Source organism: Coregonus clupeaformis, chromosome 13 (assembly GCF_020615455.1).
Source record: "Coregonus clupeaformis isolate EN_2021a chromosome 13, ASM2061545v1, whole genome shotgun sequence".
Taxonomy (NCBI): domain Eukaryota; kingdom Metazoa; phylum Chordata; class Actinopteri; order Salmoniformes; family Salmonidae; genus Coregonus; species Coregonus clupeaformis.
Genome location: NC_059204.1, coordinates 42,023,910 through 42,037,528, shown reverse-complemented (window position 1 = coordinate 42,037,528; position 13,619 = coordinate 42,023,910). Strand labels below are relative to the sequence as shown.

At 42.2% G+C, this 13,619-nt stretch overlaps 1 pseudogene; it reads left to right on the top strand.

Moving 5' to 3' along the window:
- Positions 1 to 564: 564 nt before the first annotated feature.
- LOC121578914 lies at positions 565 to 5,748 on the top strand (annotated as a pseudogene).
- Positions 5,749 to 13,619: the final 7,871 nt, after the last annotated feature.

Below are 13,619 nucleotides of genomic sequence, written 5' to 3'. Positions count from 1 at the left end.
GTGCTAATACGTTTACAAGGTTGGGTCTGACTGTCCCTCAAATAACACATTTTGTTGCTTACAAAGGCATCTGTACAAAATATATTTATAACTAACTATAGTAAATCTGTGTATTTTACAGTGGGAGCAAATGAAGCATATTGGGCAGAACAAGCAAGGAGGTATGCAAAGCCAAGCACGAGCTAGCCATTATGGAACACCTCTGTGAAGTGCGCGTGTGCACAAACTAAATTCGACCTTGCACTCCTTCTTAACAACGCCATTTTTTTGAAACTTTGGCCCAGTTTCACCTAGTTTCATAGTTTTATATTAGACCTGTGATGGACTTTATTGTTTTCTCAATTCAGGGAAGGCTTTTATTGAAGGCTTCCACTTTTAGTCTTGTACTCGCCTGCTGAATTTGATAATTGTCTCAAAGGTTTTCTAAAAGGCACTTGGGTGTACTGAACTGATCTCTGTTTTACCTCTTCTTTCGTTACTTTCGTTTCTCTCTCACTCTCCTCTCTCCTGTTTCTCACCATGTCCTCCAGTATTTCCCAGAAAATAAGTAGCACAGTCGGTAGCATGTGGGATAAGATCAATAACGTTTTCTCTAGGTAACTGGTCTTAGATTGCCTGTTGATGTAATGTTTGTGTGAGACACATGAGTTGAACTACTGAAATAGCTAATCATATGGATGTAATGTCTTATAGTAGAAATGTCACAAATCAGAAATTAAGTGAACAGATTTCTCCATATGTCTGTACAGCCTCTACTACTCACTGTAGTATACAGTACATATATTAACCAAGCTCCCCACCACCCTCTAAACCAGTGGTATTCAAAGTCGGGGGGAATTGCAGTGGGGTCGCCAATATATATATATATTTTTGTAAATAATAAATTAAGAGTAAAGACTACAGATTATTATATGGCACTTAATACAAACATTTATGAGAAAGATAATTTTGAAAATAACATTTTATTGAGTAAATGTATTTATTGGTTCTCGTAATTTTTTAAATAAGAGAGATAAAAATGTAATGAATTGAACGTTATTTGTTGATGTAAAAATATAAATTTACCGATTTTAATGTTGTGTCTTTAGATTTGGGGTGGGGTCCGAAGAAAGTCTGGCAGAAAATATTGGGTCCCCGCTGAAAAAGTTTGAATACCACTGCTCTAAACTAAACAAACATTCTAGCTTGTCATCTTTTATTGTTTAGTGAATGGATTTGATTGGTTTGCCATTGACAATAATGATAAAAAAATATATTAAAAAATCTTCCCATTATTGTCTTGCAAAGTTGATACATTTGGGCATACCTGTACCCATTATCAACTAATATTCTATGGACCAAATCCCACATTAACATCATTGTCTCCCGAGTGGCGCAGTGGTCTAAGGCTGTGTCACTAGAGATCCTGGTTCGAATCCTGGCTCTGTCGTAGCCGGCAGGGATGTAGCTCAGTTGGTAGAGCATGGTGTTTGCAACGCCAGGGTTGTGGGTTCGATTCCCACGGGGGCCAGTATGAAAAAATAAATAAAATGTATGCACTAACTGTAAGTCGCTCTGGATAAGAGCGTCTGCTAAAATGTAATTGCATACATAAGGAAGGGGTCAACAAGATGTCAGTACATAATGCATGTTTAACTCGATGACAATTATCAAATTGAAAGAGTTTATACAAGATGTCATTCCAGGTGATGAGATCCAGTTTGTGTTCCCCTGAAATTGATATGTATTATTGTGTAATGCAGCAAAACCCAACCAGACACAGAGGAAGCTGGGGAGAAAGAGGACACAGAGAATCACGATGGGGAAAAGGTGTGTGATGTTCTATTGAAACACCTCATTGTTCTCTCAAACACTGCATGGATTTATTGGCTCATTTATAGCTCCCATTCTGTCCATTCTGTGTTCAAAGTGTGTAAAGATAAGAGGTGGAGATTAGTAGAGTGAGAGATGAGCTCTAACTTCTGGAATTAGTTTGATGTGAACTTTGAACTTAAACTAGTTTGTGCATGAGAAGCAATTTTCTCAGACACTTGAGCTACACCTTTCATCCTTGTATCTCTCTTCCTTGTCCGGTTCTCCACCCGCCCCTTCTCACTTCCCAGGTGTCAGAAGGAGAGGAGGAGGAAAAAGAGGTGGATCAGCCAGGAATGTGGGAGGAGATGTTCAAATCCCATGCTGACACCAAGCCTAATGGTACACCATTGTACTGTACACTACGATTCTATAAAATACAACCAACTGTTACTCAAGTCCATTCATTTGTTTTCACCCACCATTTCCTCTAATTGACGTCATGTGTAAAATTCCTGACTGCTGTGGTGTAACCTGCCTCCTGTCCTCTAGGTCCCTCCTCCATCAGACTGGACTTCTCCCTGCCTAGAGTAGAACATGTCTACGGCATCCCTGAACACGCAGACTGCCTCAGACTGAAAAACACAGAGTGAGACTTGCCCCAATGTCATTTGTGCTCAGCTCTCTGTTAAACTTACCCCACCAAGTTGCAGTGTAGTTTTCTGATTATTTAGTTGGTCATCCACTGCTAACAGGGATTTCTGTTCCTTCCCCCAGTGGAGGAGACCCCTACAGGCTGTATCACCTGGATGTGTTCCAATATGAGCTCTTTAACCCAATGGCTCTGTATGGAGCAGTACCTGTCCTCCTCTCACACAACACCCACAAGACTATGGGTCTCTTCTGGCTCAACGCAGCCGAGACATGGGTGGACATCAGCTCTGGACAGGTGGGTGTGTATGAATGGATGGATCTCACACCGGATATTTCCTTCTTTGCCATTTGATTCACTTCAGTTTGATATCTAAATCCTGTTTGTACTTGTTGATGTTGGATTGCGTTCAGAGCTCCAGTGAGGTCCCTCAGACAGATCTCCGAGAGCGGCATCATTGACGTCTTCATGATGCTGGGATCATGACCTACTGATGTGTTCACACAGTACGCTTCATTAACAGGTACACAGGTCTGGTACAATACTTACACACTCACTAGGAGGAGCACAGGTATGCGTCACTCACAGTATATTGTGCACATTTACGTCAAGCACATGTTCATGCTCGATACATCTTCGTTTTATAGCTCCACTGCTCACTATCCCAGAAGTGGTACCTTTGCTTTAGAAATGACCCTTGTGTTCTCTGGCTGTTGTAGGCACTCAGTCCTTCCCACCTATCTCTTCGCTGGCCTACCACCAGTGCCACTGGAACTACAACGACCAGGAGGATGTGAGTGCGGTGGACCAGGGCTTCGATGAACACGACATCCCCTATGACTTCATCTGGCTGGATATTGCGCACACGGACGGCAAGCGGTACTTCACCTGGGACAACAACAAGTTCCCAAAGCCCAAAGACATGCTGCAGGGCCTCCTGGATAAGAGACACAAGGTGAACTTAATGATGAAAAAATATATATTTTTGAAATGGTGTGTGTGGTAATGAGAAAATCATTTACATTTGGAACTCTTCACTCTCCCTCCTCATCTCATTGCGCCCTCTCTCCTGTCCTGTCTGTCTACAGATGGTGATCATAGTGGACCCTCACAGTAAGGTGGACAGCAGCTATAAGATCCACACTGAGATTCATTCTAGAGGCTACTACACCAAAAACAAAGATGGCGGAGACTATGAGGGCTGGTGCTGGCCAGGTAGGCACATGTCAATAGTATTTATCTTGACCAATTCGGATAACCTACCAGACAACATAGTATAAGATTGACTGTCTTCTACTGACGGTCTTATACTGACTGACTGGCTTATAGTGATTGGCTTATAGTGACTGACTTATAGTGACTGAATTATATTGACTGACTTCTACTGACTGACTGTCTTATAGTGACTGTCTTCTACTGAGCCAGTCACCTAAAGGCTGGTAATTGTTTAGAAATGTGTTATGTACATGTACTTGAGATTTACTTTTTTTTGCTTTTTGTTAAAAGGGAATGCAGGTTACCCAGATTTGACCAATCCTGAGATGAGGACCTGGTGGGCCAGCATGTTTACCTATGGCCAGTATGAGGTGACTAAACCCGTAATCAGTTTGTCTCATCTCTTTTCACCTCCACATTTGACCCAGTTCTTTTTGCTTTTCATTCTTCTTTCTTCATGTCCTCAGGAAACTCAGGAAACTATTAGCATTGATTCCACTGGTTAACCAGTGAAGCTACTGGAGCCTTGAGCTACCGCTTCATCCCCAGATGCACTGACATGTCTTTTTCTCCCATCGCTCCTCTGGCCAGGGGTCGTTCCACGTGTACAGAGAACCTGTACACGTGGAACGACATGAGCGAGCCGTCTGTGTTCAACGGGCCAGAGGTCACCATGCACAAGGACGCCCTCCACGGGCCCTGGGAGCACAGAGACGTCCACAACCTCTACGACTTCTACGTGGTGAGGATGATGCATAACCGCAGACTAGCTCTCCCCGTGTGTGTTCATCAGGCAGAGATCTTCTGGTCCACGCTGTAACAGATGAGAGGTCTAGTGCGGTCACAGCCTACTTACCTGGGAATTGAGTGGTGTGTGAGGATGGAGAGAGCTGACCTGGAGTTTTGCCAGTTGGAATATACAGTTGAAGTCGGAAGTTTACATACACTTAGGATGGAGTCATTAAATCTTGTTTTTCAACCACTCCACAAATTTCTTGTTAACAAACTATAGTTTTGGCAAGTCGGCTAAGACATCTACTTTGTGCATGACACAAGTAATTTTTCCAACAATTGTTTACAGATTATTTCACTTATAGTAACAATTGTTTACAGATTATTTCACTGACAGATTATTTCACTTATAATTCACTGTATCACAATTCCAGTGGGTCAGAAGTTTACATACACTAAGTTGACTGTGCCTTTAAACAGCTTGGAAAATTCCAGAAAATGATGTCATGGCTTTAGAAGCTTCTGATAGGCTAATTGACATTTGAGTCAATTGGAGGTGTACCTGTGGATGTATTTCAAGGCCTACCTTCAAACTCACTGCCTCTTTGCTTGACATCATGGGAAAATCAAAAGAAATCAGCCAAGACCTCAGAATAAAAATTGCCATCACAAAGCCCTGACCTCAATCCTATAGAAAATGTGTGGACAGAACTGAAAGACGCCTGAGTTTAACTGCAAACACCCTCTCAACCAGGTCTGTCCCTCCCCTAACTATCATCCTTCCAACCAGGCCCTGTTCTCCCTGTGTTTCTGTATCAAGTGCAACCTGTCTGTTGCTACAGTGACCTGTCTCCGGACTCCCGGTTTTCCACGGCCTCCTGGGTAGAGAAAGTGATCATCCTGGGAGCTCAGAAGCCCTATGCTGTCACCCTCACAATGACAGGTTAGTCATGTACCGTCAATAACCAGGCAACATAATGTAATGTCATATGTAGAGCCAGGAGTTTCCCCTTAATTGTCTGGTGTAATCTGGAAAGATAATACAAAAGAATACTTGTTGCAGTGAAGTTATTGTTCTGTTGGCAGACTAGTGCAAAAAGTGGTAAGGGTTGTGAAGGTGGTACATTAGATTTTGTTAACAATGTGCCTGATGTTCTTCAACCATCCTCCACAGATGGTGGGGAGTCTTCTGTGGAGTTTGAGTTTGACCCGGACACGGCGGTCTTAACTCTTCGTAAGCCAGGCTTGAACACAGGGGTCAACCGGACATTACAGGTGCAGTAACACAGGACACTCATATTGAAGTCAGGAGTCAAATGCAAAATGTCACACATAGACTTTTGGCCAAACAAGTAATCATACGACTAAAAAAAAGCACTCAGATTCAAAAGTGTGGATTTGGAGCAGTCCCCTGAACCAACCCTGACAAAGGAAACAGAGGAGAAATGGATCAGGGTTTTTAGAAGAGTATGAAACTCAGGACCACGAATCTTGTTGGATGAGAAAAATTCTGCACCTCTATCAAAAAAGGCTGGATTTTAGATACTAATCTTAATTGTTTCAGGGTTTAACAATTAACTGATGAAGATAATGATTATCCAATTGTAGTGTTTTTACATGGGCCAGCAATGTGAATAGACATGTATGCACTGAGAAGAGATTACCTTTTGGGCATTATGAAATAGATCCTCACTTGATCTCAGGCTGGTTTCAAAGACCAGGGAACATAAAAGCTTCATTAGATATGCACTTACATGTAGATGCAGTCTGGCAACTTCTGTTATCACAGCTAGCATCATTGAAAATTATAATGTCAGTAGCTAAGGATGTTGGTTTGAGAAACCAATGATTGAACAAATTCTTCAAAATGGCTTTATATTTGATTTTCTTACATGCAGGTTTTGTTGGAGGAGGGGGTTGATTTAACAAAATTTTTTATTTTAATTGACGGTTGATTGTCAGCTATAAACCAACTACATTCCCATTGACTTCAGTTTGTTTATTACAAAGTTATTATACATTTAGGCTATAAAGTTCATAAATACACCATGTCTTAGCATAAACATTCGTTTTGGTTTCAAGGCATTTTCATTTTCAACGTTTTGTTGTCTATGTCATGACAAAATACTGACAGTATCATAGCTCTTTGAGAGGTGATACCATATAACAGTTTTCCTCCATAAGTATGGTCACAGCTTTTGATCACTCTAAAATGTGCGGTTTTGTCACACAACACAATGCCACAGATGTCTCAAGTTTTGAGGGAGCGTGCAATTGGCATGCTGACTGCAGGAATGTTCCAACAGAGCTGTTGCCAGAGAATTGGATGTTCAGTTCTTTACCATAAGCCGCCTCCGACATTATTTTAGAGAATTTGGCAGTACATACGACCGGCCTCACAACCGCAGACCACATGTAACCACGCCAGCCCAGGACCTCCACATCCGGCTTCTTGACCTGTGGGATTGTCTATACAATATTTGACTAAAACATAATCATTTCAAACCTTGATTACATATGGGGACATTGCCCTGCGCAGGGTGCCGTCTTTTGGATGGGACATTAAAACAGGTGTCCTGACTCTGTGGTCATTCAAAATCCAATGGCACTTATTGTAAGAGTAGGGGTGTTCACCCCGGTGTCATGGCTAAATTCCCAACCTGATCACATTCCATCATGGCCACCTAATCATCCCCCTCATTCCTAATTGGCATATATCACTCCTCAGCTCTCCACCTGATAGCTGATGTGGGGTGAGCGTTATGGCACAAAATGGTCACCGTGCATCACTGAGGTGGGTGCTACACATTGGCAGTGGATGAGGTGAGTTTCCCCCTACTATGTAAAGCGCTTTGAGTACCTTAGTTGGTAGAACAGCGCTATATAAATCCAATCAATTATTAGTATACGATCAAATATGTCTCTTATGCGTGAGAATATTTGGGAACAGATTTCCAAAATTAAAATCTCTTGGAGCTGATTTCCTGGTGTTTTTACAGTTTTATGTACAACAATAAAAATCCCCCCCTTCCCCAAAAAATATATTTTTATTTGTATTATTTTTCTCAGAGAACTTGGGGGGGCAAATAAAACCATGGGCCGCCAGGTTGGGGAACCCTGCCCTAGAACATATTCATATACCCCTAGTCGTGTACGGACACAGCAAAGGGTCAATATGGACCGAACTGCACCAAACGATATCGAAGTCAGTAAATTAATTTCAGACAGCTTTCAAACATGATCGACCGGGCGCCGTTTCCCAAGCGCAGCGCAGCCTCTCTCTGTCTAGCAATAGGCTCTATGCACGCATCACTTCCGCATTGGCGTAAGGATGCTTGGGCATTACCGGTTACCGGAAAAAAACATTAGACAGTGACAGTAGACCGTTATGATGGCAGAGATGAAGTTTACAAGGTGTTTGCTGGAGTTGCCTAAAGTATCTGTTAATGATATACGGAGGGTTGTCCGGACATCCAGTACGACACCACGTAGCAAACTGGATAAAGGCTTCACATTTTACGTTTCTTCTTTTCTTTGCAACTTTGAAGGTAATATGCTAACGCTAGCTAGCCTGAGCTAGAAGCCTTGCTTTGGTGTTTTAAGTCATGACTCCGTCCTGCTTCAGGTTAATCATGCTTTAAATAAAGTTTAATCATGTGTATATACCTCTAACTTCATGTGTTTGTACTTTTATGAAAGTATCAGGTAAAAACAGGGCTACAAATGAGATCTCTGTGAGAGCGCACTGCTACCGCTCAATGAAGAAACTAAAGCCACCACACCAACTGAGAGTAGGACTAGATTAAGTGACACGTTCAAAGTTCTGTTGAACTTGTTCAAGGTTCCGTTCAACACATGTTTTACTCGTTTAATGTTACCACAGCTTTGATTGCCATTGTTAAGAGAACACTTAGTGGTTTTCACGATAGCTGAACAGTGGTAGCCTAATACAGACCAGGGTAGCTGAGTGGGAATTGCCATGCTTTGTTGTTGGGTCTGTTGTAAACAAATTTGAGTTTGGTTTGAAATGTAAACAATAATGAGATTACTACTTTTTCCTGACTTGATGACTGCAATGACAGTAACATATTGACTGGAACGAATTGCAAAAATCTCTGAAGCTGGAGACTCTTATCTCCCTCACTAACTTTAAGCATCAGTTGTCAGAGCACCTTACCGATCACTGCACCTGTACACAGCCCATCTGAAATTAGCCCACCCAACTACCTCATCCCCATATTGTTATTTATTTTGCTCATTTGCACCCCGGTATCTCTATTTGCACATCATCTCTTGCACATCTATCATTCCAGTGTTAATACTAATTGTAATTATTTAAAAAATTATTTCGCCTATTTATTGCCTTACCTCCATAACTTGCTACATTTGCACACACTGTATATATATTTTCTGTTGTATTTTTGACTTGTTTTGTTTAACCCCATATGTAACTCTGTGTTGTTGTTTTTATCGCACTGCTTTGCTTTATCTTGGCCAGGTCGCAGTTGTAAATGAGAACTTGTTCTCAACTGGCTTACCTGGTTAAATAAAGGTGAAAAATAATAATAATAATAATAATAATAATAATAATAATAATATTCCACTCAGCTATTCTTCAAACTGCTGATGTTCTACTCAAAACTGTCCTGTCATCTTTACTTCTTTCTTTATAAACATATGGCCCAACTTCCTTGCTTTTGTACTTGATGTTTCTACTTTTCAAGAGGAATTAGGAGCAAAACCTTCACTCTACTGTTGTTATTGGTACTAGGCTACAATGTTGCACCACTCACCTACTGCTCTGCCAATACTGTTTGAAGGTAGGTAAATGGCACAAGACAATAGGTAAGTGGTGGGAGACAGTATAGCCAAGTGGTGCAAGACAGTAGGAAAGTGATGCAGAAAGCACAAAAGTGACACGAGACAGTAGATAAGTTGCTTACACCAGTAAAAAGTAGAAATAACAAGTTTTGCTCCTACTCCTGCTGCTGTAGACCCTCGTCTTTCAAAACCCATTAAATTATGCTTCTGTGTATTTCAGATGACATTGCGTGATTCACAGCCAGTTGTGCTTGTTAAAAGCTACTGTTCCTGTGTGGCTGGGTGTGGGATATGCAATCATTTGGTTGCATTACTATATCAGACTGCCCATTACTCTGAATGTGGCATGTCTGTCATCCCTCCTGTACTTTCGTGCACTGAAACAGAGCAGAAGTGGCATAAACCACGAACAATGGTTTGTATCATTTCAGTACCAGACAGTTGTATCACATGCATACTAGCATCTCTCCTAATACCATCTCATAAATAAATAGGGAGTGAAGCCAGGACCTGTGGATGCCATGGTTGTAGTGAAGCCCAAACCAGATGCTACTCCGGCAAGCGGAATTAGGTATGCAGAGTTCAATTAAATAGGCAGACTACAATGTGTTGCGAAATAAATGTTATTAATCGCTGTTAGATTCTGGTGTATTTCCTAGTGAACCCTTTACTTTTCCTGATATTGTTATTCCAGATCTACACTTTACAAGGGCTACAGCGGTGAGCTACCAGACCCAATCAACAGCTCCCTTCTTCAGACGTCTGCGCCCAGCTGGAGTCGGAGGCTCTATCACATCTTCACTTAGAAAGTGTCGGCTGCAGACTCGTGTGTTTGTTGTAAGAAAGTTGACTCGTCGAATGTTAATCACCCACCGTTTATGTAATTCACTGTCTTTGGGAAAAGTAAAAAAACTAACAGAAGAATTGCATCTGGCAGACACTGTACATTGCGGCACACAGCAGTGATGGCTGGAAGAACTGTCATCCCGTTTTTGAAAGGACACTTTCGTACGTTTACACGTCATCGTGTTATAAGTCAAGACGAAGTATTACAAGTAAAAACATTAACATAAACATTAAGATAAACAACAACAACGACGAAAATTAACCGTTTCGGATGTTTTTGACGACAAGCATTCAATGCTAGCATACGGTAGCACAGCATTCTACGATAACCGGAAGTTTACATCCATCCTGAGATTTAACCGGAAATACGTCATGCTCGCCTGTGCATATCGCCTATAGAGAAGAAACACCAGCCTGGGGCCGCGTCCTATCCAATGGCGTGCATTTATGCAAATTAGACTTATGGAGAGCCGCGTCTCATCAAATAAATATATGCAAATATCTTCAACAGTGAAAGACGGTGTTGGGACTGGGAGCAAGCCGACACACAAATATGTCCATCGATAGACATTGTGAATGTGAGGATGGCTTGTTCAAAGAAAATAAAAGTTGATAGCGAAAGTCGCATTTTCAAAGACGAGTGGACAGACAAGTAGGCATTAATTCTCCCAGCAACAAGTTGAAAACCAATGTGCCTGATATGCTCAGAGTCCATAGCGCTCGTGAAAAGTGCCAATGTGAAGCGCCACTGACACAAAACACAGTCATTTCGAGCAAACGTATCCCCAAAACACAGAGGTGAGAACGAGAAAAATAAATCAGCTCAAAGCCCAATATGCGAGGTCGACCAAAGTTCTTGTGCATTCCCTGACAGTCCAAGAACTTTCAATGGAGTGCTCACTGAGAATAGCTTGGGTTTAGGGAAAACGCAAAAAGCCATTTACTGACGCAGAGATGGTTAAAGAATGCATGAGTGAAGTTGCTGAGACCTTGCTTGATGGTAAACAAAAATATGAGCTGAAGGGAAATATCAAACAGATGCCACTGTCAGATTTCACAGCAATAACAACTGAAATATTAGCTGAAGATGTGATTTCACAACTTGATGAGGCCATTCAGAATGCACCATGCATTTCTTTAGCTGTGGATGAATCAACAGATACCACCGATAATGCCCAGCTTCTGGTATTTGTGAGATTTTATGACAAAACAAAAAAGGAATTCTGTGAGGACCTGGTGGGTTTAACAACTCTTGAAGCACACACACACGAGGAGAGGACATTCATGAGGCCATCAAAAGGATGCTGACAAAAAGGGGGATAGATCTGAAGTCAGTGGTCTCCATCACCACAGATGGAGCTCCAGCCATGATAGGAAGAGGGAGGGGACTGGTTGCACGAAAGAGGACCACCCTGACCTGACATCTTACCACTGCATCATCCACCAATCTGTCCTGTGTGCCAGTCTGGGGGACGTGTATGGTAAGGTCATGACAACAATTATGAAACGGATTAACTTTTTGAGAGCATCATCATCATCCCTACAGCATCATCTGCTAAGAGGCTTTCTGACAGAGGTTAATGCCAGCTGTGATGACTTACTACTGCACAATGTCAGATGGCTCAGCAAAGGCAGGGTTTTGGAGTGCTTTTGGGCCATTCGGGAGGAGATCAAATCTTTCCTATCAGACAGCTGCATTTTTGACAGACATTACATCACATCTTAATGAGCTCAATGTTAAGATGCAGGGACAGAACAACACAGTGTGTGATTTGATAACAGCAGTCTGGGCTTCCCAGAGGAAATTTGAGATTTTCAAGACTGATCTCCAGGGAGAACTTGTCCACTTCCCCAAACTTTTGGAGCAAACCCAGGGAGAGAAAGATGTGCCCCACCATGGTGATTTCATACAGAAGCTGATGGATAACTTCAAGGCTTGCTTTGATGACTTTGATCTTGGAAGACAACTGCTGCTGTTCATACAGAACCCCTTCTTGGTCACAAATGTCACAGAGTTTTCAGAGGAAGCAAAACAGACCTTCAGATGGGTAAATGTTGCATCGCTACAAATGGAGTTGATTGAACTGCAAGAAAATGTGGCTTTGAAAGAGCAGGATGGTGATTGTGACCCTGTCAGTTTCTGGGGAAAGATGGTGCCTGCAGCTGGTTTCCCTGTTCTAAACAAAATGGCACTACACATCCTGACCATGTTTGGTTCCACATACTGCTGTGAGTCAGCCTTCTCCACAATGGACATTATTAAAACCAAATACCGCACCAGGCTCACCAATGAACACCTTGACCAGTGTCTTAGAATTGCACTTACACAATGTTTGCCAAAGTTCAAAGTATTGGCAGGAGAAAAAAAGTGTCATTTCTCTCATTAGTCATTGATGCAAGGCCCAGAGTGACTTGTGCATGCATGGAACACAGTCTGTGATGCAAGGCCCAGAGTGACTTGTGCATGCATGGAACACAGTCTGTGATGCAAGGCCCAGAGTGACTTGTGCATGCATGGAACACAGTCTGTGATGCAAGGCCCAGAGTGACTTGTGCATGCATGGAACACAGTCTGTGATGCAAGGCCCAGAGTGACTTGTGCATGCATGGAACACAGTATGTGATGCAAGGCCCAGAGTGACTTGTGCATGCATGGAACACAGTCTGTGATGCAAGGCCCAGAGTGACTTGTGCATGCATGGAACACAGTCTGTGATGCAAGGCTCAGAGTGACTTGTGCATGCATGGAACACAGTCTGTGATGCAAGGCCCAGAGTGACTTGTGCATGCATGGAACACAGTCTGTGATGCAAGGCCCAGAGTGACTTGTGCATGCATGGAACACAGTCTGTGATGCAAGGCCCAGAGTGACTTGTGCATGCATGGAACACAGTCTGTGATGCAAGGCCCAGAGTGACTTGTGCATGCATGGAACATAGTCTGTGATGCAAGGCTCAGAGTGACTTGTGCATGCATGGAACACAGTATGTGATGCAAGGCCCAGAGTGACTTGTGCATGCATGGAACACAGTCTGTGATGCAAGGCCCAGAGTGACTTGTGCATGCATGGAACACAGTCTGTGATGCAAGGCTCAGAGTGACTTGTGCATGCATGGAACACAGTCTGTGATGCAAGGCCCAGAGTGACTTGTGCATGCATGGAACACAGTCTGTGATGCAAGGCCCAGAGTGACTTGTGCATGCATGGAACACAGTCTGTGCACTCATAATTTATTTTCTATTGGACTCTGCTTTGTTCTCCGTAAAATGTGCACTTTAGTTTATTATTATTATTTATTCAATTAAGATAAATGCAATGCCCATATACATTGGCTTAGTGACTTTTTTTGCGTACAGATTACTATGCAAACACTTGTTCTTCAGCAATGTTGTCACAAATGTACACTATTCTATTTTTGTAAAAATAGAAACTATTCATTTTTTAAATACTTTGTTGTACTAATTTCTTAAATGTCTTTGAAGCAGCATGACAAATAGTAATAGGCTACTTACTACTATAGCTCAGCCTGTACAATGCACATGTTCACAGTCAAAATAAAGA